The sequence below is a fragment of the Mastacembelus armatus genome, chromosome 17 (genome assembly GCF_900324485.2).
Source record: "Mastacembelus armatus chromosome 17, fMasArm1.2, whole genome shotgun sequence".
Lineage (NCBI taxonomy): Eukaryota > Metazoa > Chordata > Actinopteri > Synbranchiformes > Mastacembelidae > Mastacembelus > Mastacembelus armatus.
The window spans coordinates 18,494,032-18,521,303 of NC_046649.1; the positions used below are offsets into that span (position 1 = coordinate 18,494,032).

General features: G+C 38.4%; 1 protein-coding gene across 1 annotated transcript in view; it reads right to left on the reverse strand.

Annotated features, from left to right (window-relative positions):
- LOC113133878 (receptor-type tyrosine-protein phosphatase F) overlaps positions 1 to 25,826 on the reverse strand; it is a 156,794-nt gene extending 130,968 nt beyond the window's left edge. Inside the window, exon 1 of the mRNA XM_026312881.2 lies at positions 25,382 to 25,826. The gene's annotated coding sequence lies outside the window, so the exon portion shown is untranslated. The remainder of the gene's footprint in view (positions 1 to 25,381) is intronic.
- Between the last annotated feature and the right edge of the window lie 1,446 nt (positions 25,827 to 27,272).

The window sequence follows — 27,272 nt, forward strand, 5'->3', positions numbered from 1 at the left end:
GACCAAGCTACTAAGCAAACTGTCTGGAGCTGATATAGTTGATTGTATTAGACATATTTGCAAAAGGACACAACCTAAAAGGCTGAATCAGGAGTCTAACTCCTTCCTGCTCCACTAAAATTGTGCTAAACATTGTCAAACAACCACGAGCAAAACAAAGTACAATTCCATGCAATAGGATGAGTTTGTTATCCCTCATGCAAAGTCATGATATTTTAGTGAAAGTGTGGAAAATGAGGGTCTAACTTCACAATGTAAGGACACTAGCAATTTGTAGAAACAAGCAATTACCCTTTTAGAATTTCATGCAAGTCTATCCTACATAAACCTATTATCACAGGAGTTATTCAACAGCAGCAAGGCGTCAATAGAGATGTTCATTAGCCTATTGCTGAGACAAACACATTTGATGGATTAAACAGTCAAATATAACAAGATGCTTGAACTGCTGTCCTGGTTGTTAAGGGAGATCAAAGTGGGGCCTGAGGGTCTGGTAAGTACGAGGAGCAGGATTGGTTCAGTAGAAAAGAACCAGCGCTGGACTAAGGAGATACATCATCTGACGTTTGCACTGCATATCCTTAGGCCTGTTCTTTCAAAACTGTCAGCCTGCCCTGCACCAAATGAGCTACAAAGGAGGGGGGCACACACTTTCTTTCAGAAAGTACTTCTAATTTAACAATAAGCATAAGCCTCATTTGGTAATGTGCCATCTTAGTGAAGCTAGTTAAATATATGAGAATCATTTTCTTTTTTTTTTTTTAATGCCACCCCCTGTAAATTCTCATCCTACTGTGAAATATTTGACACATGTCAAAATTAAAATAAGTATTTAACAATCCAGGTCCTATAAGATTTTGTTTCTATAAAAGGGCTCATAAAAAATAAATATATAAATAAAAATCAAAATTCACTAAGTGACAGAAAACATCTATGGAGCATAAACAACATTCACCGATTGACATGTTATGCTTGGGATGCTCTGAATTTCAAGTCAGGAGGAGCAGACGTCACACACAGACATTAAAAATATGGATGCGTGTGGCACTTGCTTTGCTGTTGAAGTACTTTCTCAGTGACATATACTATATTTGCTTGCTGATGGATTGCCTGTCTCCCTGTACTACTGCACATGCAGTAAGGAGACAGAAGTGCTGATAAAATGTTTTTTGCTTAGCTTTCAGGCACATCGTAACATCCAGGCCTGGGTTGTCAGCTTCCACGACTTTCTCAAACAGCATCAATTTTGTATGTTTTTAATGCAGGTTCAAACTTTCTACATGTTTTAGGCCTGGTTTTGGTTTTTGCTTTCGTGTTTGTTAAAGGCCTGAATGTAGTCAATACAAAATGTTGGTCGAGGAGTATAAAAGCTGTTGACTTGTCTTGTCTTTTATAATAGATGAATAAGAATCTCATCATTTAATGCTCTATAAGTGTAAATACCATACTGGATTAATGCTGAGACAACTTTCAATTACCTGATTGGTATATGAAACAAAAATATCAACATTAATTCTGATGATCAATGAGAATGTAATGATTGAGGAAACCTGCCAAACACTTGACATTTGCAGCATTATAAATGTGAGGAAATTATTGAGATTTTAACTGAGCTTCAGTCTAACACTGGTCTCTTGTACACTCCATCGCCAACAGCAATCCAAAAATAAGACACCCTGTACTTCTAGCTTACAACCCCCCTCCCTATACTATTACAGACAGCTTCTCACCACACCTATCTATATTAAGTGAAGCCATTATGAAAAAAGTATAACCACTTGCCTTCTCAATAAGCCGAGTGATGCATGTTGCATCACTCGGCTTACTGTATAATGTGTTCTTTCCCAGCCTTAGAATTAGTCATCCATCTCAGTTAGCAGTTGCAGTGGTGAAAGAGAAGGCATATGGCAGAGGACGTGTACAGGACGTGATGAGAACATCAGCCGAGAACATTGTGGTGGTGGTGCATTGAATTCACTAGCCAAATAATTCTCTTAATGTGTCTAACTCCACACAGGAATGCATGAAGATATGTCTGTGAAAATGGCATCAAGTGCTGCATTGTTGCCATAGGAGGATGCATTACCACAATCCCCTTGTGCAAAGTGTGACCAATCAATTTAACTTCCTCCTGAAAAACAACGCAGCGAGTAGGGAAAATCAGCATCTGGTGTATCCCGCCCTCTGTTATATCTGCAGTCCATTCAAAGACATATCATATCATACAAAGCTCAGTTTTTTTAGAGGCATAAACAAGGGCAAGAAAAGGGAGGAAACTGTGAGAAATTGAAGGAGTGGAAGGCTTTTGTCATCAAATTTCTCATGGTGGAAATCGGAAACAGTCAGATGCTGTCCATCACAAGTGAATAACAAGTGAACCCGATTTATTTAATGAAGAAATCAAGGGGTGGGGAGGTGGGTCTGAAAGAGCCAGACTCCCCATAGCATGTCACGGTAATAAATAAGAGGAATAAATGTATGTGTCCCAGTAGTTAGTCTGAGGTTCATAAACAATGAGAAAATTATGTGACACCAAGCAAATAAACTCTCTTCCCACAACTTGTATTATACTGTAGGGCTACAATAATAAACTCATTAACACTTAACTGACTGACAAAAAAAAATTAAAGTAATTTTTCAACTGAAATCATTTGAGGTTAGTGTTTCACTTAATGTAAGTGCTGCTTTTCTCCACTTAATGTGAACTGAGTGCCTCTAGGTGTAACACTGCAGAAAATTCATGGTTCATGTCAGTTATTTAAACAACTGTAAAAACCACAGAAACATAAAAATAGCTTCTTAGTATTATTCTTAAGGATAAATATAGATTAAATGCTGGTTCATATGCCATAAAATTGGTTGCTTTTTTTTTCATATTTACATTTGCCTTAAAATAGAGTCTGTAGTGCATGTTCAGCTTTTCACATTCTGGTCACTTGTCTTTGCTCATACCCCTCACAGACACACTGATTTCATGTTTTACACAGTTAAGTAGACCTGAACGTCCATGTACTGTTGTGGAAAGCCAATTCCTGGGCAGTCTTTCATGGACATCTTGTGAACATTAAGGCATTACTCAAAGCACGTTATAGCCACTTTTTGAGTAATACTATTGCAAATGGTTTAAGATTTTGATTGATTGTACTTCCAGACACATATTCAGCCTTACTTGAACAATGTCAGCGCACAGGTTCACTACTTCTTTCAGTCATTCTTTGTCTAGTGTCTTTGCTGAAACTATAATGCTCCTCCAAAACACAACCATGCCACAGTGGAGGCTTTTCAAACAACACTCAACACAGAAACAATGAACTGCAACAATAAGTTACCCAACTACCAACTAGCATGTTTTACTAAAACATTTGATTAGATACAGGTAAGTTGTAACATTCATAACTACTTCTAACATTTTATGAATTGAACCGCTGAGAAAAAAAAAAAAAAAAAAAAAAAAAAAAATCAAGATCATCATTAGGTGCAGCGTTTCAGTCACTGCTTATATAATAATACAATAATACTGGCTGCATAAATTTACACTTGGCTCACTGGCCCCTGTGCCACATTGAAGCACGAAGTAAACTGATTTCTTACTGAAAAGGATACATTTGCTCAATCCCTTAAGGTTCACTGAACATAAACTTCTCATATTCAAGTTCTAAAACTAGGATAGCTGAATTTTAAAAACATTTCACAGATGCTTTAAGGCAACAAGGTGGAGAAACAGGGCAGTAGCTGTAAACGGCCTAACGGGCTTGGAGTCTTACCTCCTCAGGCTGGAGGCTACAACTCTGAACGAAAACACCTTGAACAACATCTTTTTGTAGCAGAAACACTAAAATAGACTGCAGTCATCTCTGTTATCACCAGAGGTTCTATACCACAATACTTAAAACCATGGCCATCCATAAAGCTAAAGATCAAATTCATTTACAACACCTGACAGCCTGCAAAAGGGACAGATATACAATGTCTTCTGTATTACCATGTTCGCCTCTATGTGCTGCAGCGTCAAGCCCAAAATAGTCAACATAGGTTTAGATAGAAAAAAAATTAAAGTACAACACAACTTGAGTGGAGCAAAAAGCAGTCGAGGGTTTAAGCAGCTCTGATTGTAATAACTAGGCCCTTCTACACAAAAACAGATGATTGGATTTCTTCTGATTGCTTCACAGGCCATGCAAATTTTCATAAAGCGAAGCTCAAGCATTGAGTAAAACAAAATACGGACTGACTGAGAGGCCTCATTTCAATTACAGTATAAATAGCATCAATAGAGAGGAGAATGTTCACAGAATCTGTATAGTCGCTCTGTTCTGCCTCACTTCCTCAGGTGCTAGAAGTTGTATGCAGTCCTTGTGCCACCTCAATAGGTGTGACATACATTGATTACATCATTTGCATAATGGCTAATGCTGTTACCTTAGTAACATCTGTGATTGATGGCTTTGTTAAGAGGAATAGTTACACACCATTAAACTGGTGTAATAATGCATGGCAGCCATCTCAATAACCAGGGACAAAGCAATTACCAAGTCATTAAAAAAGGAATTGACTAATACAACATGGTGCACCCAAGTATGAGTAACATGTCTTGAGATCAGCCTGTGTGAAAGTTCTTTTTTTTTTTTTTTTTTTTTTTAATGAAATTATGTTTCTGAGTTCTATGGAACTGTTGGGATTACATTTTGGTGCAACCAAGCATGGATTTAGATCAATTCCGATAAGCTCTGCACACAAACATTTATACTGGAGCCACTTTTTCTTTCATAAATGTGAGACAAAGTTTGCCTGCTACTTTGCATCTCGTATGCTTCCTTACACTACAGATGCTTGAATGTCAGCTTGAACACTCATTTCTACTGGGATCACATCCAGCTGTGTCTTGATAATAATTTGATGGTTAAGTCAAGAATACTTGTTCACAGGAATACATCCCACTCTGCAGTCCACACGCCAGGGACAGAGCACAGCAGTACTGGCAATGATTGAGAGAACTCAAATTCAAATGAGAGAGAGGATATGGAGTGAAACAGATGTGCTGTTGTTCGGAGAGTGCAGCATGCACACAGGGTAAGCACGCACAGCCACACACAAAGCTATATACACGTGCATACACAGCAGTGCCACTCAATCATCCTGGTCGAGGGCCAATCCATCTATTGCTGGTTGACTGGGATCCAATCACCATTCCCAACAGGGCCAAAATGAAAGAATGGCAGACAGCCTGTGAAGAAGCCCACTCTCTCATAGTAGATTGATGAGACAAATCTTGGGGCGGTTCATGAGGCATCCCATATCGAGACTAATATACAATAGAAAATCTCTGATATCATACACCTCTCAACCTGATTCTGTGTACCTGTTAAAAATGCATGCTTTGTTGAGAAGGTATTTTTGCTATTCAACCAAAGGAAGTTAGTTTCAGTTATTTGTCCCCAGCAGATAACACTCATTTACTCATGCTTAATACTGCAAAACATTCTCTCTCTTGTAGCAACACAGACAACAGCTCAAGCTGAGTGCAAACAGTGGAAAAGAAACAAAGCTTTACAAGGACTCAAAGTTAGAAAAAATGAAAACTGAATGTCAAGTGGAGGATTAAATAGTATGTTTTTTAAAGTGTTGGCAAGCTATTGAGTCCGTTATTAAAGATCATTTTATCTTACTGGTCGACCGAACAGGTGAGTCAGAAAGTTAGACCTAGAAGGAATAAGAAATAAAGAAAAATTACTATGAGACTAGCACAAGCATAAAATCATGAATATGTGTGTGGTATTTTAAAGAAAAGAACAAGCCGGACACACAGCAAACTGAATTATTTTGACTAACCAAATAAATAGTTTTATTAATTAATATACTACAATACACTGGCTGTTTTATAAAGCAAAGCAAGGCCTTTAGGGGAAAATCCTTGAGAAAGTCCCTTAGCATTCCCTTAAATGACTCTGAATAATTAAAAATGTATTATTTTTAAAAACTCCATAATTTTAAAAAAGACCCTTGCTGCGCATTTTGTATTCATGAGTAAACCCTCTTACCTAACAGACAGAAGCCTTTCTGAGTGTAATCAGCACTAACATGGAAACTCTCAGAGAATGGCTGTTCATGAGGTTAGTTAGTCTCCACATTTGTTTTGCCAGTACATTAATGGCACCTGATACGGGGGTGTGAGAAAGAAGCAATGCCAGCATACAGACTGTATGTGCTGCTGGCTCTGGTTACAGTATGGCAATGTAGTCTGTGTTTGCAGTAATTTCCCTAAAAAGTCACCCAGATACATCTGTCATACACAATAATCACCTACAAATGGTACAGTGTGTATCATTTTCAACCTTGCTCTTGTTTATATAAAAAACAACATGCCAACATGCCAAACTCACCTAATGACATGATGTGATACCTACTCTAAATACCACACTCTGTCTAAACTTTGAAGTGGAATCCACTTAGACTGTCAAAACAAATTTGAATATTCAAATTTTATTCTGTGAAAGGTTAAATCTCATACCAAATTAAACCAGCTCAGAAAATATACAATATTACTGATCTGCTGTTTTTTTTTTTTAAGCATACCTGCCTTCTAATGTCTGTTCTTACAAGTAATGAGATACTTTGACTTCGCTGTGGGAAAGGCCAGGATAAGCATAATATCAACTCAAACAAAAAAATTAACACTGAAAGGCCCCATGTACAAAATCAGCTCTATTTATAACATGTTAAACATTCATGTGTCTTGCTTTAACGCATCAGTAGATCTCAGACACACAGTCCAGCGCAGCTTGTGCGAACTCATCCATAAAATGAAAAATCTCCCTAATTTCATGCAAGGTTTCTGTCGTGCTGTATTTTTGATCTTGCAAAAATCTGCAGTGCTCATACAGTCAAAGGAATTGCATGTCCTAACACTCATAAGAATAAATATTTATTAAACCCAAGGGATAATTACACTTCAGTGGATTTACTCACTTAGTTGTCAGTTTATTAGGTACACCAAACAAAAACGAAAATATCTTATTACAAGTCCTACAATAAACCCTCCTTCATGAAAGTGATAGTGTTCAAACTGTTGGTGCCGATTCCACTGTATTATCAACAGTTCAATAGCAATACAAACAGCATCCTCCAACATGAACCTACAGCTGAATAAACACCTCTCTTAAACAGTTAAAACCAAAATTTCACCTTCAAAAAATGTATCATGAATATGCACAGTTAAAAATAAAGAAAAATACAGACATTGTTTCAGACTGTGACTATATAATCACTGGTAGCAAGCAACACATCATTTTAGATAGATAAAAAAGGCAGCGTTAAAACTGACATCTGCATCCACAGCAAATTATAGCCCTTTTTCAAATATATGACATTGATAAATATAAACCCTGTTATAGTGCTCAAGCGTTTTAAATGTCTTTCATGTTTTCCTTATTCCTTTTTAAATGAAAATAAATGTATGCAATAGTTGTCTATATATTTTTCCAGATACAGATAGGTATACAGATTTCAATAAACTCTACAAACAGTAATACCTGCAATGCCTGATACAAGACTAACCCCATGTGTCTCTTCTGACGAAGTTAGGCCATAAAATTCAAATTAGCCTTGACATAAAAACAAAGAACATAGAAACATAGAACATGAAAACATTTCATTTGGTAATAAACTGATTTCAGCAAAAAAAAAAAAAAAAAAAAATCAGTGTTTATTACTAGCCAAAAACACAAACCTCAAATATTTAGTGCATCAAATAGTGTTGTTCCTCCATTTCATGAGCAGAATCATGAAGTTTATGGAATTTGTCAGACAAAAAATGCTATTCATGAGCACATAATGAACTTGTGCACTTGTGCATTTCAGTCCATTCATATTAAAATTAGGCTTTTAAGACAATGCATTATAGATGGATCTACTGAGCCATCTCACTGGTTATAAAAAAAGACAAGACAAGTGAGTGGGAACATAGCTGAGCAAACATAAGAGCTTTACATCACTGGGCAAACACCAAAAATATTTTTACTGCAACTGGCCCCAAGCTACAGGACATTTTTTATTGTCAACCCTTGCTGGTGGGTCTAATCCCTATTATGAAGATTAATAACCTAAACGACAGCCAAGATCCTACATTATATGAAGGTACCCTCAGGCAAAACTGTTATTTACTTTTCTTGACATTCCTGATTGACAGAAACAATATAATATTCATTTTTCCCCTGAATTTATTAACATGTGCAAGAGGATCCAGTCGTGTGCAAAGGCTCTCACTCCTCCTCCTGTGTCAGCGTCTCACACAAACATTGCGTAGGCCTGTTGAACAGCTCAGTCAAACGGCATCTGCACTGTTGCTCTTGCTAATGTGAGGACGCACACGCTTACATTAGAGCAGTGCACCAGAGGGAAGAAGAGCCTCAGGACAGATACCTACTGAGCTCTGGTCCTGTGACTGCCGCAGCGCTCTTTAAGATCCAGCATGAACCATAAAGTATCTCTCCCCTCAATTAATGACAAAGATAACCTTGAAATGTATTACACAGACAAGGAACTGTTTAATTTCACAGCTTTTCTTTTAAAATTTGGATATGGGCAATTTGTCTGGTACTTAACAGGCTTTATAGGATTTGTATTCAGTTCATAGTTGGATATGTTCAGATGACTTGAAGCCTACTCAAGACAAAACACTGAGTATTGCGATTTCTGAATTACACCTCATTCGGATATAACCACTGTACTGTCCTTTTTTAAATAGCTTCTTCTACTTTATGACTGTAGGAACATACGTTATGATAATGGTGTACTGCTGAAACATTGTAGTCCAATCCAATTTCACTTTTGACAGAAAACACTATATTACACGGTTTTGTTTTTTATATATCTCAAAACTGTGTAGTGAGCTTTCTTAAAGTCAAAGCAACTTAAGGGCTGACACATTTCATGAGCAAAGAGGCTATATAAAACACTGAAGATGCATCATTACATAACATATTCAATCCAAACTGATATAAAAATTACCACTAAGACAAAAAAAAGTTCCTGCCTGTCCATTTTATCTATGTTGTGTCCTTTAAGTGCATTTAACAGAATGCTAATGCCTGGAAAGCACAAAAGTCCAAGAACATGCAGTAGACTACCCAATATCAATAGCTTTGTGAATTTGGCTGCTTCTGACAACAACAAACATTTTCCGAAGAGTGAGTTTCCCAGAAGTACATGAAAGCACAACGTCGTACCATAAATCACATCAGCCTCCACATAGACTGTTAAATGAAAATAAGTCGAGCACATTTTACAATGGGCTAAAACAAGCAAAAATACCAGAGTGGTCTTTGAACATCACTATAAAAGATGCATCACTGAAGAAGAAGCAACAACGAATTCATCATACTCTAGCCTAGGGTGCTTAGCAGAACTAGAGAGGAATTCACTTACCCAAAATGTTAAGTACCATATTCACTGCTGCACATACCAATGAAAAATACAATAAAATATTTCTGCAGTCACGACAATTTCTCAACTTATCTTGAAAAAGAAAACCACAATATCTTACTGAACAGTCTAATATTGGTCGAGATTACCTGCTGAAATTCCATTATATGAAAAATAATAGGCTGCTAATTGTATTTTCCATTTGACAGGTCGTTTATCGATCTTGTGCTCCCATTGCAAAAACATAATCCCAATCTCTAACATATCAGTTCCTCTGTGGTGATACAAGGATACAAAGATTTAGTGAGTCACTAAGATAAAGCAGTCCACACATTTGTCCCTGGCTAAAAACCAAAGATGGTGTGATCTCATCTCACAACCAATCATTAAGACATTTCACTATTTATGACAATCACACATGTTACTGATATTTAGGTTGTCACACATCCAAACGAACACATGCTGTATATTTATCAACCCAGATGGACTGAAATTATTGATAAACATTTACTTGCACTTAACATCTGTGACAAAAATTCCTGCAGATGAAAGCTTGCAGAAGTGCAATCATTGGCAAGACACAAATCGGAAGTTGAAAGGCCTGCCTTTCCTTAAAACGTCACAGTAAAATAAATCCACTGATGTGACAAACCTTTTTACATTATTAATACATATTAACTGGTGATTACAAAATAAACGCAAATATTTTTGTTGTTTTAATTTAGTTTGAACAAGGTCAATCACTGCCGTGGTTCTCTTTGAAGCTTAAGATCTAAGTGACTGCTCATCTGCTTCCACCACAAGTCTGGCTGTCTCTAATCAATAAGCCCATGTCTTCACTCAAAGCATAAACTCATTGGAATGCTCTGGAGGCTCACGGTTGGAAGTACACACAGTCCTTGACCATGATATGCTGCTTAAAATGTAAATGAGCCTCTGAATAATGGGACAGTCAGCAATGAATATGCAGACGAAGACAAATTATTTTTACTTACAGTACCATATAAATCATTTTTTGCTCATTGGTATTTCAGGGGACTTAAGATTGTTGATTTTCACCCAACGCCAGGGGGCCCCAGCGTCTACGACCTTGTTCCTATTTATAAGTTGCACTTTCCTTGGTAATTCCAATCACAAGTGACAGACACAAATGCAGTTGTAAAACCATTAGGTTCAGACCACTCCTGTCAAAATCAGATGCAGTCAGAATTTCCTGTGTGGGTAGATGACCGTCCTGAGCCAGGATAAGGGCCAACTCAACCATTTTTTGATGGATCAATAACGGCTATATAGCACACTATCCATTTCCAATTATTTTGCTTGCTTCTGGTACACTAGCTGTCAATGTTCAATTGCGCTCTATTAAAATTAATTCAACCATTTCCCCACACACAATAATGAAGGCAAAAAGCCTGCAGTTACATTTACTAATGATTACTAGCATTCATTGTTGAGCAAAGCCAGTACTGTTTAGGGAGGAAGAGATGCTTTGCTCTTATACTTTTTGTTCCAATGCTGTATTTACTTCACCGCAGTGATGAGAAAGGTGCAGTTAGACTTAAATTTCATATACACCAATATGTTAAACAATGTTTAGTAACAGTTTGTTAATGCAAAGCTATGCAGCTGTCAGAGATACTTAAAAAGCTGTAGCAAGGTTAAATTACATCCATTTTAAGTTATGTGTGTAACGTGAAGCTCTATTATATAGGAAGCACTGTATATCGGTATGAGTTCAAGCACTAGTCAGGAATGATAAATAAAAAGGGAACAAGTCTGCCTATTATCAACTGTAATCAAAACCACCCTCCCTCATGCCTTCATGGATTATTTTGTTCTTGATGACAATAGCATTATTGTTTGGATTCATTTTTGTTTACATATTGCAAACCAACCGAACAACTTGTCACAGAGGCATAAGACAAGCAGGTCATGGCCAAGGTTTGTAGAATTAAGACACTGTACAAAACAGATAGTAAGCTTAAGTAGCAGGTTGCAGTTGTATTAGCTATTGAAATGAAAACCGACTTAACATAACCATTAGCCTTTTACCTTTAGTGTTGGTTTAGCATCCTGCCGCGTTCCCTGCAATCAAATATCATCCAAAGGTTTACCTCAGAACAACTCAATAAGAACTCCAATTAATTTTTCAATTAAAATAATCTTACCTATTTCCCAACATGTTGGACTTTACTTTGATGTTTGTTTGTTTTGTTGTGGTGCTTCCTTTGGCAGATAAAGTATGTTTGCACATTACCTTCAGATCAGATCAAAGTGCCTCAACTTCATGTAGGTACAAAGGCGTAAATAGGACCTGCAGCAAGCAAACGTAAAATAATACCTTTTTGGCCATGTGATCGAATATCGGTGTCTTCTTATTAAGCAATTATTTTTCTTAGTCTTATTTTTATCAGCTTTTGAGACATGCAAAATATATAAGCCAATGGTGTCAGAATGGTGTCATGCTAGTTGGCACACACTGAAAACCCTAGAATAAAATGCTAGAAAATACTTGTAAAAGCTGCTTAAATTAGCATTGGGCTTTTCTAAAATCACCGATTGATGATCATTTTCAACCTCCTAAAGGGAAAGATAGCAAAGGCTTAAACATTTTCTTCATTTTCCTTAGTTCAGATCCTCAGCAGGTCTCTTACTTTTGACTTGAAATCCATCTTTGGAGCTTTTAATGGACAAGTATTCAGAGTTTCATATATGAAAAGGTAATAATGAAATAATAATAATTGACCTGATATTATTACTTAAATATTATTCTTTAAATTAGTTGAATAAACATACTTTTTCAGCAAAGTCACCAAGCAACAAACAATCCAAAGAAGTATAAATATTAGTTTCTGTTTTCACAGAAATGTGACAATATCAAATATCTAAAAAGAACATACTGCAATTATTCAATAGTTGTCTGATTGCCATTCAGGGAGATTTTGTTTTTTTTTTCATTCAAGCCCAGACCATCACGTTACAAATTCTAATCTAATCAGAGTCCTGTCAGAAAAATATCTGGAAAATCAGATTAGCCATTAACCGTAAGAGAAAAAAAACAGACCCAACGGGCATGTCTTCAGGCAACACATCAGGCTCAAAATATGTCAAGTCATACTGTTGTACTAGAAAAGATCGTCCTGTTCTCTATTGGTGCACAAAACATGTGACTAGTTGTTCAGTTCAGTTCACTTCTATAAAAGACTAAGGATTAACCACTCTCTGCAGGTTCACTAAATTGACCCAAACCACATGGGGTGAGTTAGCACAGAAGACTACACACCAAAGCAAGAAAAGAGGAGAAAAGCAAGCTAATCAAAATGCAGACACAGAAAACCGGCTGAGTCCGAGTCAAGTTGCCAAGCCGTCAGATAAAGATCTGTCTAACACACAGCCTGTTTTAGCCTAAATAATCCACTTCTAAGTACATTAACATTCAGCTTGGAAAAAATGACTTTCAGTTAGTGGGGTGGGGGCACAGGAGCTTTAGAAGATGGATGATAGTGTGGACAGACACCATGTGAACACCTCTGAGACATATGCACCTTAGATGTCACTCATTAAAACCCTAAAGCAACTGCCACTGATCCTCTAGAGAGCCCCAGGAGCTCAAGACAAGATGTGAGCTACCTCTCTGCCTTCATGTAGATCTTACATAACAATGGTAAGACAGAACTGGGAATTTTCTAATAGGGTGCACTGCAACACAAGAAGCAGGTGATGTTGGCTAAAACATTCTCTGTCAGTTTGCATTTTAAACGCTTCACAAAGTAAGTCGAAACCGGTTTAAGCAACCCTTGTTTGCAGTCTGACTATCCCGCCCCCCTGGTTCTGCAAGGCCTGCAATTCTGATGGGAAAAGACAAAACACAATCACAGGAAAGAACATGCTTGATGTGAAAACAGACTATTATTCCATCATGACTATTACTGACACTTCGTCTGTTATTAATCCCTGTTGACTTAAGAATGAGACTGATGCATGCTTGCGTGTGAAGAATAAGACCATCTCTGTGTAATGCAGGAGAACCAGCATGGGAATCAGTTAGAAGTTTGTTCAACTTTAAAAAAAAATCCGTATCCATAGTGCTTCTGAGGGGCTCAGTGAAATTGTTTGCCACGTTAATTGCTTTGTGACAATTGAAGGCTTTAAATAAATCTGAACCATTTCAAGTGACTCGAGCTTTTTCAAACATTTTCAGTTTACTCTGTCAATTAATTATCTCAAATATTGTATGCAGTATTACCTGGCTGAAAGTAGAAATTCAGAGTTGCTGGGAGGCTTCAAAGCTCAGGCTTATTAGGGAGAAACACAAAGCAATCAGCAGCCTTTCTTAAGACTGAACTATCCACGCAAGCTTAACCACACTTTTTCACAGTATTTCAGAGAAGAGCTTTCTCTTCAGATTTAAGATTAAAAAGAACAATTTTCAGGAGGCAATTTTTATTTTTTTGACAGTAGTTCTTACTTCAAGTCACGGATAAGGTTCATATCTATATATAGGCCTTGACAAAGAAAGATAAAGGTGGAAAAACTGCTTATCCTTGTGCACGACATTAAGAACAACAGGCCACTTCTTTCACTTCACAACTTTGGTGTCATAAATTTTGTTCTGTCTTTTTCTTCTAAATACATGACCAGAGTAAAGTTAAACTGATGATGCACAGATTGTGTGCAGTGAGCTGGAGGTGAGTGAGGATACATGCAAGTCTCTGTGCGTGTTCGGGCATGCAGTAGCAGTGGGGGTGCATATCTACTGTATGCTAGGGGAAAAGAGCCTAACAATTCAGCGCATCTTGAGCTATAAATCAGTGCCTTGGTCAACCTGGCCAAGAGCATTTTCAAACCCATTTGCAGAAGATAATGCCAGCTATTCCGCCCAGCCCCAGGGACAGGAGAGCCAGCCTCATGAATCATTGCCCTTTTAGAGAAGCTGCAGCATGGCTCTCACCTTGCTCTGTCCTTAGGGGCCTCTTGACTCTTCCTACTAGACAAAAACAAAGGGTGACAGTGAAGGATAGTGTCTGAACTATGACAAGTTCCAAAAATCAAGTTATGAGATATAATGGCTCAGTGCTGACACTAACCCTGCTAAGAAGACAAAGTTAAGTATGGGTAAGAATGCAATGTTACAAATACCCTAAGGTAATGACATTATCATATCATATTATATACAACTACAACTTGTTTGTGCGATACAAAAAGAGGGCACAGGTTTGGATGTAGTATAACCAAAAAGTTAACAGCATATTTTGAAAAATAACCCACACAAAAGTACCAAAATTTGAAGTCAGTCAGAAACGTTGATAGATTGTCCTCCAGACAGAAGCAGATGCTTTCTTTTTTAAATGAAATATAAAGGATACTTATCAAAAATCTAAATTATATATATCCTATATATTTATTATAAGATTCTTTTGCCAAAATAGCTGTATATAATGTATTCAAATGATATAAAACTGTACAATAGCCTGGATTGGATTGAGAGTTGGTAATATGCCATTATTGGCAGGGTCAGAAGAAATGATACATGTTTCATTTTAACACTGTAATTACATTTACAAAGGCACACTCATCTATCCATGTCTATTTGAATTTCCAAAGGTGTTCAGCAACACAGTTAAACATCTCAGCATTTCTGGCTCACTTATTCTGGGTTGATCTATGGGGAAATGTAAAATATCCTTTCATAAAACCTCCTTTGGACAATCAGCTTTTTCCCTTTAGGGGTTCAATATATTGAACTCCTTATTCATATAAGTTTCAATGGCTCAAAACAGGGATCATTTTAAATCCAAGTTTCTGAATCTAATCATGCATGTAGGCATGAATGATCAGGTCTCATCCCTAGGGATTTTATGTCCTTTTATGGGACATTTATTTTAATGTGCTTTTTAATATTTATGCTTGTTTCTTGTATAGCACCATAAGTATTTTGTTTGGCACTATAAAGTACACACCATGTGTTTTTCTTAAAAAAAAAAAAAAAAAATCTATCAATAAACATTGCAGATTAGCTCAGGCTGTAAGTGAATGTAGTATTAGCCTTTTTAGTGGATAATACTACAGTATAGCAGTCTCAAACATAAACATCACAATGAATGCAAAAAAAAATAAAAAAAGTAAAAATCTATGTATGCAAAAGACCAACCACACCCATGCAAGTGGTACACTGGAAACTAACCTGTACACTGGAAACTAACCTGTACACTGGAAACTAACCTGTACACCATGTTGAAATGGAAAACAGCCTTTTATCCAGTGTCCATAATCATTAAATATAGAATAAATTCCATTTGTTACAGATAGAGCCAAATGAGTTTCTCTCTCTTCCACCCCCTAGCCCTCTGTAGCCTCATGCTGTGATATTCAATTACTTACCAACTACAGTTAGGAAAATCTGACATGATTTCAGCTCTGCTCTACAGTGTATAACCTTGAAATGTACTTATTGTGAGTCTGATGAATGCTGGTAATATGCAACTATGTATTGGGCCATTTATATTATCATAGCCCACATTTATACATAAACAGAATATAGGAAACAACTCATCATTTTGGTCACTGTGCAGGCATTCCATTAAAAGCAAGTTCCAAAGTCCTAGTTCTTCATTCTTTTACTTCATTTATTTTCACAGATATGAGTGGAACAGTAAAACCATTTCCCCAATGGAAAGTATTATGAATCAGCCTTATCTATTAATTTAAGTAATACCACACTGGATTAACTTAAAGTGGCTTCAGAACGTAATCATATCCTTTAGTTTTTGCAATGCACTGTGTTGTACATAAAATTTTAATTAGATAAAATTTTAATTTTTACCCAAAAGTAAACCAATCAATGGCCAATAAAGCTAAAATGTGTTTTGGAAATTTTTGCAAATCTATTAAAAAAAATTGTAATTCAGTATTTTCCAGAAGCCCCTCTGGCAATTGCTGCTTTGAGCCTTCCCCTAGTAAGTTTTTAAAAGCTTTGCACACCTGGATTTGGACAGTTTATCCCATTGTCGCTGGCAGATCCTCTCTAGCTCTGTCAGATTGGACAAGAATCATCTGTGAACTGCCATCTTGAAGGCTCTCCACAGATGTTCTGTGGAGTTAAAGTCTGAGCTTTGGCTGGGTCACTCAAGGACAGCCACAGACAAGTCCCAAAGCCACTCCAGCATTTTTTTGGATGTACTTAGGGGCCAATTTCATGCCAAAGGGCAAAAAGTCTCCCCTTAGGTCACATGCACTGTGAAGCAGGTTTTTCTTAAGGACCTATCTGTACTTGGTAGCATTCATACCTTCCTCAATTCTGATCAGTCTCCCTGTCTCCGGCACCCCATAGCATGATGCTGCCATAACAATGCCACACAATAAGGACAGTGTAGGCCAGTCACTTCTGCCCGTTTACCGATTTTGTCCAGACGACCAACTAAGAGTCATAGTGTTTCCAAGCTTCTTCCATTTCACAACTACTGAGGCTCCTGGGAACACTCACGCCACAGTTTATCACAGAGATCTACAGAGTTCCTGAGATTCCTCGACTGATTATTGTGCAAACCTCCTGTGAACTATGGGACTGTGTTTCACGCAGGTATGTACAAAACTATGTCCAATCAATTCAATTTGCCACTGGTGGACTCCAGTCATGACTGAAACAAGGACAGATAAACAAAACAGAATGCACCTGAAATGCCACAACAAAAGGTATGAATACTCTGAATGAATAGATTTAATCAAATTTACTACGTTATTACTGCTTATTGAGTGTAGCTTCATGGTCCAATGTTGCAATTGCATCTGTTTAAAAGAAAGTCTACTACATAGTGAAGTGTGCAGGAAGTCAGGGTTTGAATATTGATTGAGCAAGTATTGGAGTATGGTTAACATGTCTTATTTTGAGAAAGGTATATTGTAAAAACTATGCATAGAAGGGTTTATGCCTCACTAATATTGGTGGGTTAACATCTACATTATATTACAATTTGTTAAACTCTGTTTCATTGTCAATATGTTCTAAAGTGTGTTATTTTAAACCTATATGACAGAATTACAGTCTGACCACATGAAACATTCTTCCCACATTTTGGCACTGGATAAACTCAGAGGGTAATATTTTTTTTACAGAAAAGAGAGACCCAAGTCTTTAAAACTTCTGTGCTATTTAGGACTCGCTGTGAGAAAAGTGTTCTTTTAAGCATTGCTCCGTCATTGAATTATTGAATTACTCTGTGTTATTAGAGTCACTGATCTTCACTTGTGTCATATATTTGGGTTCAATTCAATTACGCCATCTAAAAACATCTCCAGCAGTAGCTGTGGAGGTTTTCTTGATCGTGGCTGCTCTAAGCAAAGGCCACAAGCCAAGACAGCATTTGGAAAAATATTGCAAATGAAGCATCAGCAGTTTACATGTAAGCTCAGTCGAGCTTTAATGTAAATGTAATGTAGACCAGAGGGAAGAAATCTTCTGACTGGCATTAGCAACATCCACTCTATTTCCAAGTGTGTCATCTTTATTTACTGTTTTTACTTATTCAGTGTTTGACCATGAGCTCCAGTGTGACATGATGACATGTTGTCAAAGCTAATGGCCTCTGATTGCATCAAGGCTCTGTCAGGAGGACACAGTAGATGCTTAGAGCCAAGGCCCTTGGTAGCCCTCCACGGACGAAGAGCTGTCATCGCTGTCTCTTATTGCCAAAAAGCCCCACCTCCACTCCCTAAAATCCTGTCCATCTGCCATATCAGCAGGGCAGACGGAGTGCAAGCAATGTATTTTTCTACCATTCACTGTTGTGCTTTAGCACACCAAGGCAGGGGCATTGACGGTTCCTGTTTCCTGAGTCCTCACTTGTCACAATGAACACATATGGTCATTTACTGAGATTTTTTACATTTAACATTAAACAAAAAATGTCTTGATATAGCCACCATAAAATTGGCCTTTAAAAGTGTTCTGGTTCTAACTGTTAGTCACAAACTATATTTACCACTTCTGTAAGCTAAAAGCGACCTGTTGGAGCACTCCAGAAACTGTCCTGATGGTAATTTCCAACATGTTTTCAGCATGATTTTTGCACCGGTAAGTGCACACAAAATCTTGTGTCCATGTACTTGTTTAAGCATATTCTTGCCAAAGCTGATAACAGCTTGAACACAGATTCCCTTAAGGAAATATGTTTTGAGAGAAAAGAAATGGTAAAAGCTATGTTGTGCTGACATCCTTCCAGTTAAAGAAAGCATGCATGCAAGCACAAAGATGCAGTCTTGAGTACTTCTCTAACATGAATAAATAACAGCTTTATGACTGTCAAAATGCAAATACTTTTATCTTATCATTATTTATGCAACACTATTACAGAATAGTATGACATGTTTTCCATCTCTCAAAGGATCCACTGTGCTTGCCAGCTTTGCTTGTATAAAAATATTGCTGATGACCACTGAGAATCCAGACCAGGCTCAGTGTGAAAATGGGCTCATTGTTCACTGTAGTCAACATTGAATCTGCATAACCTGTGAATTTAGCACATTTCTTCCATTCTGAAGCATGGCCAACGTGACATTTAAGTCCACCCTGATAAGACAGCTGATTGTTTGACCTTCATGTAATGTTCTGCATCAATTCTGGTACAGCCTTTCTTTGTGTACGTAGGGGTCTGGGTGTGTTCTAATTAGATGTGAACCTGAAAAGAATAGGCTGACAATGTCAGGCAAAACCAATGACACCAGCCGGCAAGCCCATGGCTCCATTTGTCCCCATCCAGTGTTGCAAATGAAAGAGTGCGTCATCTGTGGACTTCTGCTGACTGGGCAAATGCACAGCAGTGCCACTGAGGTCTTACACGCGTGTCAAATGTTCATGCCAATTCTCTGGTACATTTACCAATACACAAGATGTGATAAAACTGTCCCCTGTGCCATAACCCAGGATGAGCATCCACACGAAAAATTTAATAACCCACAAGTGGCAACTGCAGAGGATATGGAGCTATTTGGGCTGTAATGATTCATAAAATTCACAGTTGGATTTGATGCATTACAGTGGCATCCCAATTTTATATATTTTCCAACACTCCAAAAATAAGGACCGTCTGAGCTGAGTTTCCTATTTCCATTTTCAATTTACTATAATGCTCAAATTCATTAAAGTGTAACAGTAAAATATTTGAGATCACAAAATAAAACAATGCAGTTTTGTCCCATTTCAAGTAGTTTCTCAGCAGGACGACACAAAACAAAAGCTGCACTTTACAATACAACAAAAACAACCACAGGAAACACAGCTGAACAGTCACATCACTGTATTGTTTAACAAACACTGAGTAAATTGCAAGGTTCATTGTTTGAGTCAGTCCATGTACCAGATCAAGGACACCAAACTGAATGGTACTAAATGGTACAATGTATTGTTATATTCCAAAAACACATGCTGTCATTGGTAGCAATAACATTTAGTAACATCCTTACTAAAGATTTTCTATCACAAAAACAGCCATTTCTGTATTGCACTGTATTATCTTGATGGAAATTTTTTTTCCCAAACTACCAGCCAGCATGTCATAAGTAGGCACCTCCCTCATCAAGCACACACAAACATGTAATTACTATGTTTGGATAAAAACAATCATTTATTTCAGGTCGTTGAGCTAGCGGGGCCATTGACGTTATGACCAGTTTGCTAAACACAGTTACTGACATTTAACTATTTAAGAACTTAACAATTCAATCTCTGGCAGAAATGGCATAATATCAATAAGAAATGAAGACACAGTGTCATCATAATGTATAAATAAATCTATCTCTTTCTGCTGCCGTTACCATTCTAAACGAAAAATGATGCTTCACAACACATGCTGTTAAATGTCAGTGAAAATAAGTAAAATAGGCAAAGAGATATGCATATATCCTAATAAGGAAAACAAGGATAAATGGAACAACAATTACAACACCTGAAAACAGTCCACTTTTATGTGTTTGGTGGTTAAAAGTTTTAATTAGATGGTCTGTGTGGTGAGAAAGCAAAGCCATCTGGGACCATCTGAGATCACAGGGACGGCAGATGAATAGCAACAGTTTCTACATCTCACTACAGATTTTGTTATGCATACCAATGGGCAGCTAACTGCACATTGTGTGCATGATATTCCACAGTTGTCTGAAAGTTCCATTTCTCACATCAGAAAATCTTTCAACAACCAAAAGAGCAGTGAAATTTTTGAGCTGTCAGCAAGTAATCAACTGAGGACTTGAAAATCTTAACCTACTTCTTGTCTTATGTTTTCTAAATCAACATGTATGCCTTCAAAGCACACTGTGATTATGTTGATTGCAGCATCTTCATTTATACCATGATAACTGGTTAACAAAAAAATCTAAAGTGCAGATTTAAATCATTTTTAACCCTTTTCAAAACCCAACAAATAAAATGAAGGTGCAGCACAAATAATTACTGTAAGTCAGCAATTCAGTAGTTCCTTCACAATAAAGCCATAGTCTATTAACTTTGCTGGAAGGCTTTTTGGTGTGAATCAGCAACAACTAATATTAACAGTAGCTTTAACTTAATACTGACATCCTAAAGGTTCAGCAATCAAAATCAAGCCATTAAACAGACTCGTTAGTCTTTCGCATTTTTCCTTCTAAAGAAGGCTGCTGCTCAGCAGCCCTTTGACTCTGTAATGAGTTGTGTGTTTTCAAGGCGTCAGTGGTAAAACTATAATTAAGGCTCCATTTACAGTATACAACAAAACTGAGTAGACCCCTCATCAAAATAGCTATAATATTAAATAATTACAAATCCCATCCATGTATTACAGTTCAATTAGTTCAGTCAAAGCATAAATTAATTTGACCCCAACTATACTGAAAGCTCCATATTTAAGAAACAACTGCCAGAAAAGTCAAATCGCTAATCATTAGTGAGGTTCCATCTTTGTATTTTTTATATGTGTTTAACCTGTATTGATTTTTGATCAGCCCATTCTTCACAGATGATTTTATTGCTCTACCTTCCACTTTAAAATACTCTAAAGGGGTTCTATCAGATTGAAGACATGCCACAAGTGCTGTCTGCAGAGGGTGTTTTTATGCAATGTCCGTTTTACTATCTGATCAGTCACTGAAACACCAATTTCCACAGGTAGCCCTTGTGCCAGAAGAAGCACTTACCCATCTGTTTTTCAATGCAAGGCTGAATAAATGTGTGGGGTCATTTTTCAAGGACAGCCACTCTGCCTCATGTTATTGGTGGTATGGCCTTTCCTATACCTCCTGACCACTGCTGCTACAGTAGCTTTACCCAGTTTTGTTGTACACTGTAGGTAATGGCTACCTCCTAACATATGCTGATACAGACACAAAATTGCCTTAGCCAATTTTCACTGATTTTGGACTATATTTCTGATTTACATTTAATGGCTGTGTGCCAGGCTGAATAATCCAAAGCAGATGGATCCAACATATCTAGGAGGTCCTTCTGCTTAAATGAGAAACAGACAATACTGATTAACCTAACATTTGACCTTTCAATGTCATCCATATTCACTTCTCTCACTTAACACCATTAACATACTTTGAAGTTAAAAAAAAAAAAAAAAAAATCACACAAGGATAAAAATAGGCCATTTTTAGCCATTTTTAGGCCATGCTTCTGTTTCCACTTTCCCCATTGCAGGGGTGCTGTGTAAAACATCTGCGTAAATGCTTTATAATGCCACAAGTGGACTCTGAAATGGAAGACCTGGTTTCAATCAGCAGTCAAATTGCTCTTACATTACCCTTGCAGACAGGGTAGTAAATCACTCTGCTTCTATATTGCTGACATTAAGGAACAAGCATTGTTAAAAATCCACCAAGCATGCTGCTAACAGCACCCCAGTCAGTACATTGGGACAGGACGCTAAACAGGACAACAACAGATGCTCAAGGCGTCCCCACAGACAATAAAATATCCTGATGTCTAAGCAGAAAATCAGCCCATCTCATGACCTGATTTGCAGTTTTGAATGTAAACTTTAGCTTATAAAGTGTCTTCTAACCCTCATGCCAAAGAGCCCATTCACAACCAGTTAGATCCAGTTTGTCTGGTTAAAAAGAGTTCTTGGTTTCTCTTTGCCAACGCCCTGACAGTGGGCCAGTGAGGCCAGTGGGCCAGTTACTCTCCACTATAAACCAGAGAAACACTGATCCCGCCCACCACAGACCAACATACTATGGGCAAAACCTCTCATTAGAACTCCAAGGCCCTGAAATTACCAAGACTTTACCCATATGGAAAGCATGAGAAAGCGTCAGCTGGGAGTGGGTTGCACCAAGTGGTTTTTCAGCATGTCACCACAGAGGAACTGGAGCTCTCTAACAGCGGCATACAGGCTGGTCTCTGCCAAACGAACACCGGCATATGAGGAAGCTGAGGCAGATGCTCTGGCTACTTGCCCCAGACCACGGCTGCTAGGAAATACCCTCCACAACGACATATAATTGCTCACACAGACCAAGCATGCAGCCAGGTCAACAATCACAACATCTGCAGCATGAAGAATTTGTGATATAGCGACAACAACTAAAACATATATTGTCTGTTCTGTTTTACTTTTATAGTTTATTTGCACCAGCGTCAGTTTGAAAAAGCAGTTCTATATCTATATTAATCAATCCATAGCTACATATATTTACAAAATATAATACATATGGTTAGAAAACAAAGACTGGGCTGTTCTTGTTTATTTTTACCACTAATGAAACAATACAAACATCATAAGTTAATTACCGCTGATGTTTGTTATTTGTCTATGTTTTGGCAATATGTATGGGCTAACAGGTGACATCACCAACCATATGCCTACCGTTTCCTTCACAGGTATGATTTCAGGAAGAGCCGAACAGAAAAACCAAATGAACTGCCTGACTTCTCTGGAAAGTAACAAAAGAAGAAATCCATGTAGTGAATCATTGTGGGCCACCATGAAATCCCCCAGGAGACATGGGGATTAGGTCAAATAAGTCGTATGTCTTTGCTGGAATCATTTTTGTTTTGAAGTTGTTGGAGCATAAACAGGCCTAACAAACTGCAGGAATGCATGAGTATTCAGGAAATAAATAACCGTAATCAAACGATGGTAAAAAATATTACTGCATTTTAGTTTTACAGAAAACACCCAAGTCAAAGATTCATTGTAAAGTGACTTTCACAGACCTAAAAGGGAGGTAATAAACAGCAATAGAAACCAGAATAAACACCCTGCAGCTTTCCTGTTTCATCTAGCCAGTATGATTGAAGAAAACCACAATGCTTCAGCCTCATGGCACCTAACAGGGCTGTCAACACAGGTTTTAGTGATAGAAACACCCAACAGATAACCGCAGGTAAATTCTAGCCTCAAAGTTACCAGCTTTGTGAAAAAAATATTACCGGTAGCCTCTATTAACTGGCATGCATTCCCCCATGTTGATGAAATAACCCACATGCAAAAGCAATAATGTTTTACACTGAGCTGACCCTCTGAGGCCTCATAGAGTGAGTTTAATATATAATTAGTCTAAATCTAGAAGAGGAATACACCATGTCACTTTCTGTTTAACTGGCAGGAGCTGAAGGTTAGAAACCGAGACATGCAGCAGGCCCTAGGATTCAGTTGCAGAAAGCCTCTGATGCAATTCCAAGAAACTAACCCACCCTGTATCATCCTATTACCGTCTGGCTCATGGTTAGGTCTCATCATTGTGTCTGTGACAGCTATAATCAGATTCATGTATTGATAAAGGATTGCCATAAGGCTAGTTCAGTATGTCACTTACCCTACAAAATTGCTTCCAATCCTTTCTTTAAATAAGCCCAACAGGGCTGCAGGCTTGATGCAACGCTGGGAATCTTTCTGTATGTTCATCCAGTGAAAAGCACTGCCCCTAGTTCAGATCTGTTCAAGACCTGAAAAAGGCTCTAGGCTATGATACGAACTGACACACCTCTAAGAGCTGTCATAAAAATGGTTTTCCAATTGAATTCTCTAATGGGTGATTGCTGAAATATATGCTTTTGCTTCTGCTGCAAGGACTAAAATCATGACATCAAACCTGTCTCTGCAGCCTGTGCTGCAGCACCAGGGATGTGAAAGGACAGAACAACACATACATGACCGGAGCCTTTGCAGCTGATCGACATAAAAGAAGTCAAAACCCTGTTTCTGATCATGACAAATAAAGAGTCAGGACTTCATTTGCTGGGGGGCGCTCAGGCTGAGTCAGGTTCACGCACTCGTGCACGCGCACACATGAACCGAAAAGCCAGGTTTGGACAGAGCCGTGACACCTTAAGGCAAATCATATTTAATGTAAGGTCAAAATGGGACCACATCATTGCATTGCAACTAGACAAAAAAAAAACAGGGTGGCGACAGGTTCACGCCCCGCAGACCACCGGGGCTGCAATTTAATATTTCATTAGTGATTCTCGACAGATTTTCTGCTTGATTTAAGCTTTCATCCCTGCAAAGACTGCAGCTACGGCAGTCTGCTCAGTGAAAAGTGCCTGCGCTCAGTTTATTGCCAACTCTGCGCAGGGTTGCACATCGAGAATCACTTGTGAAATAAGTCATCTCGAACATTTTGCCTCTTCTTCCCTCAGTCACCCACGTTTCTGTGGCCATGTATTTCCCCAGTGGAGACCTAACGTGAGGCTCTAATTTGCTCTCATTCCGCAGTGAAATAAAAGTTGCTGTTTGCACAGAGTTGGTATAAATAAAAACTGCTAACAAAGTGTGTGCGTGGCGCAGTCGAAGCCCGGTTACACCGAGGCTGACTTACATTATTTAACCTTTAAAAAGCGTTTTCCAAGTGAATTCACTCGGCAAACGACGTTAAACAGACGAATAAACCGACGCTGTTGCAGATATTTGAGAAAGTTAGCTGTCGGCGACGCTGAGAGCCAAGTCTCAAGTTCAACGGGGGACCTAGAAAAAGATGAAGCACTTACTGAATCTCCTCTTTGTCACCGCCGTTGGCATTTCTCTCCTTCACCGAACCGCTACGTTTAGTCCCGTCTTCAGTCTGTGGCGAGCACAAAAATCCACTTCATGTAATTACCAGCCACCAAACAGAAGAGTCGGTGCCAACCCAGCGAGTGAAAGAAAAGGGGGGAAAAGATACGAGTCCACTGCCAGAGAAACACGAGGTCCTATCCCGGTCAGCCGACCGGGGTCGTGGATACTGGATCTATTCGTGGCAGCCCCGGAGTCTCGCTGCTAACGGGTTAACGTCAGCTTCGCTCAAGTGTTGGGTGTCGCTGCCTGCATGTCAGGAGGCGACGACAAATGCCTTTTCTCTTCTTGCAAACAATTTTCTTCTCTTACAAGTTGATTCGTAAGCGCAAGTCTGCAGCCAGTCCCCACAGAAGGAGCCGTGGACGGTGGGGAGCAGATGTGTCTCTCCCTTCACAGTCACGCTTTTTCTCTGCCTCTGTGGAGAAGACTCATGCAGGTCGGTCAGCAGGATTTTCGGATTCACTCGGCTACACTCGCTCCTGTGTCCATTCATTCCTGCCCTTCAAGTCCTGCAGTCTCTGACAAACATAGACCTGGACACAGGAGGTTCTCAGACCTGTCGTTTTATTTATCTGTTTACACCTGCTAAAAAAAATTAACCCATGTTTGCAAAGAAACTCTGCCTAAGGTGATTTTTGGAAGTCAGTTTGATAAACGACATAACAGGAAGTAGGAGAGACAATCCTGGATAAATTTCTTCTTAATACACAATTATTTAATTCCTCTATTCCTCATTTTCCTGGGGAACCCCTCCAGGTAGCCCCCAGGGTCTTCTTCTGGGACCTTCTACAATAAGTGAAGTAATGAATCATCACTGAGAATAGAACATATATAAATACTGCCCTATTATCCCCACTCCTCATCCTCCTCCTTGCTCTCACCTTGTGAAGACTCAGGACAAGACTGTAATCTATAATTTATAAATGCAGGCCAACTTTCCAGCTCTTTCACCAGCACTTGAAATAGTTTTTGGAGGCAGCCTTGGGAGAGGGTTGCAGGAAATATTTCCCACTGTTCTCAGTGACACACAAGCATGTTAACAAGCTGTCATGGGCAACCAATACTGTAATGATTTCACAGCCTGTTCACATTTAAATATAAAGAGATGTTTTTAAAAAGACCCCACTCTGCACAGTGTTTGCTGCCAAAAATTTGAGGATGTTATCAAAAACACAATCCTGATTTTATTACAACCCACAGGCAACCAAGGACAGATTTTGGTAACTGCAAAAATCACGAGTGAAGCATTGTAATGGGGACAGAGAGAGAGGTTTGCTTACAGTGCAGCTTGGCTGTTAGTGCATGAGCACTCAAGCGATTCGGTTGAACGTCCAGGGCATGGACGCTGTGACCCCCAGTAATGAGGACCTGAATTTCTTTAAGATTGTGACAACCCATCTACTCTGCTTTCTAACCCTACCATGATGAATCGTTAACTTGGCAGAACCCCTGCTGAACTACAGCCCTGATATCCAGCACACCTTTCTAACAACTGGTGCAAATGATGTTTATGCAAGATTTGACCCTGCCATAAAAGCCTCATGGAATTGGACCATCGGACAGGTCTTCCCTTCACGTCACACATAAAAACATGCATATGTGCATATCACCTTCCCTCCATGTGAAAAAAAAAAACCCTCCATCACTATGTGATCAAACAAGGACAGAAAGGGAATTCTCTTCCTTTTAGCTTACAAAAGATATCCCTGGTCAGTGCACAGTGTTCTACAAATATGTCTGTCAGACAAATAAAAGACCCAGGCATCGCTTTTACACTCAGAGGGAACCCATTGTTTTACTACAACAACCATCACTATGTAGGTG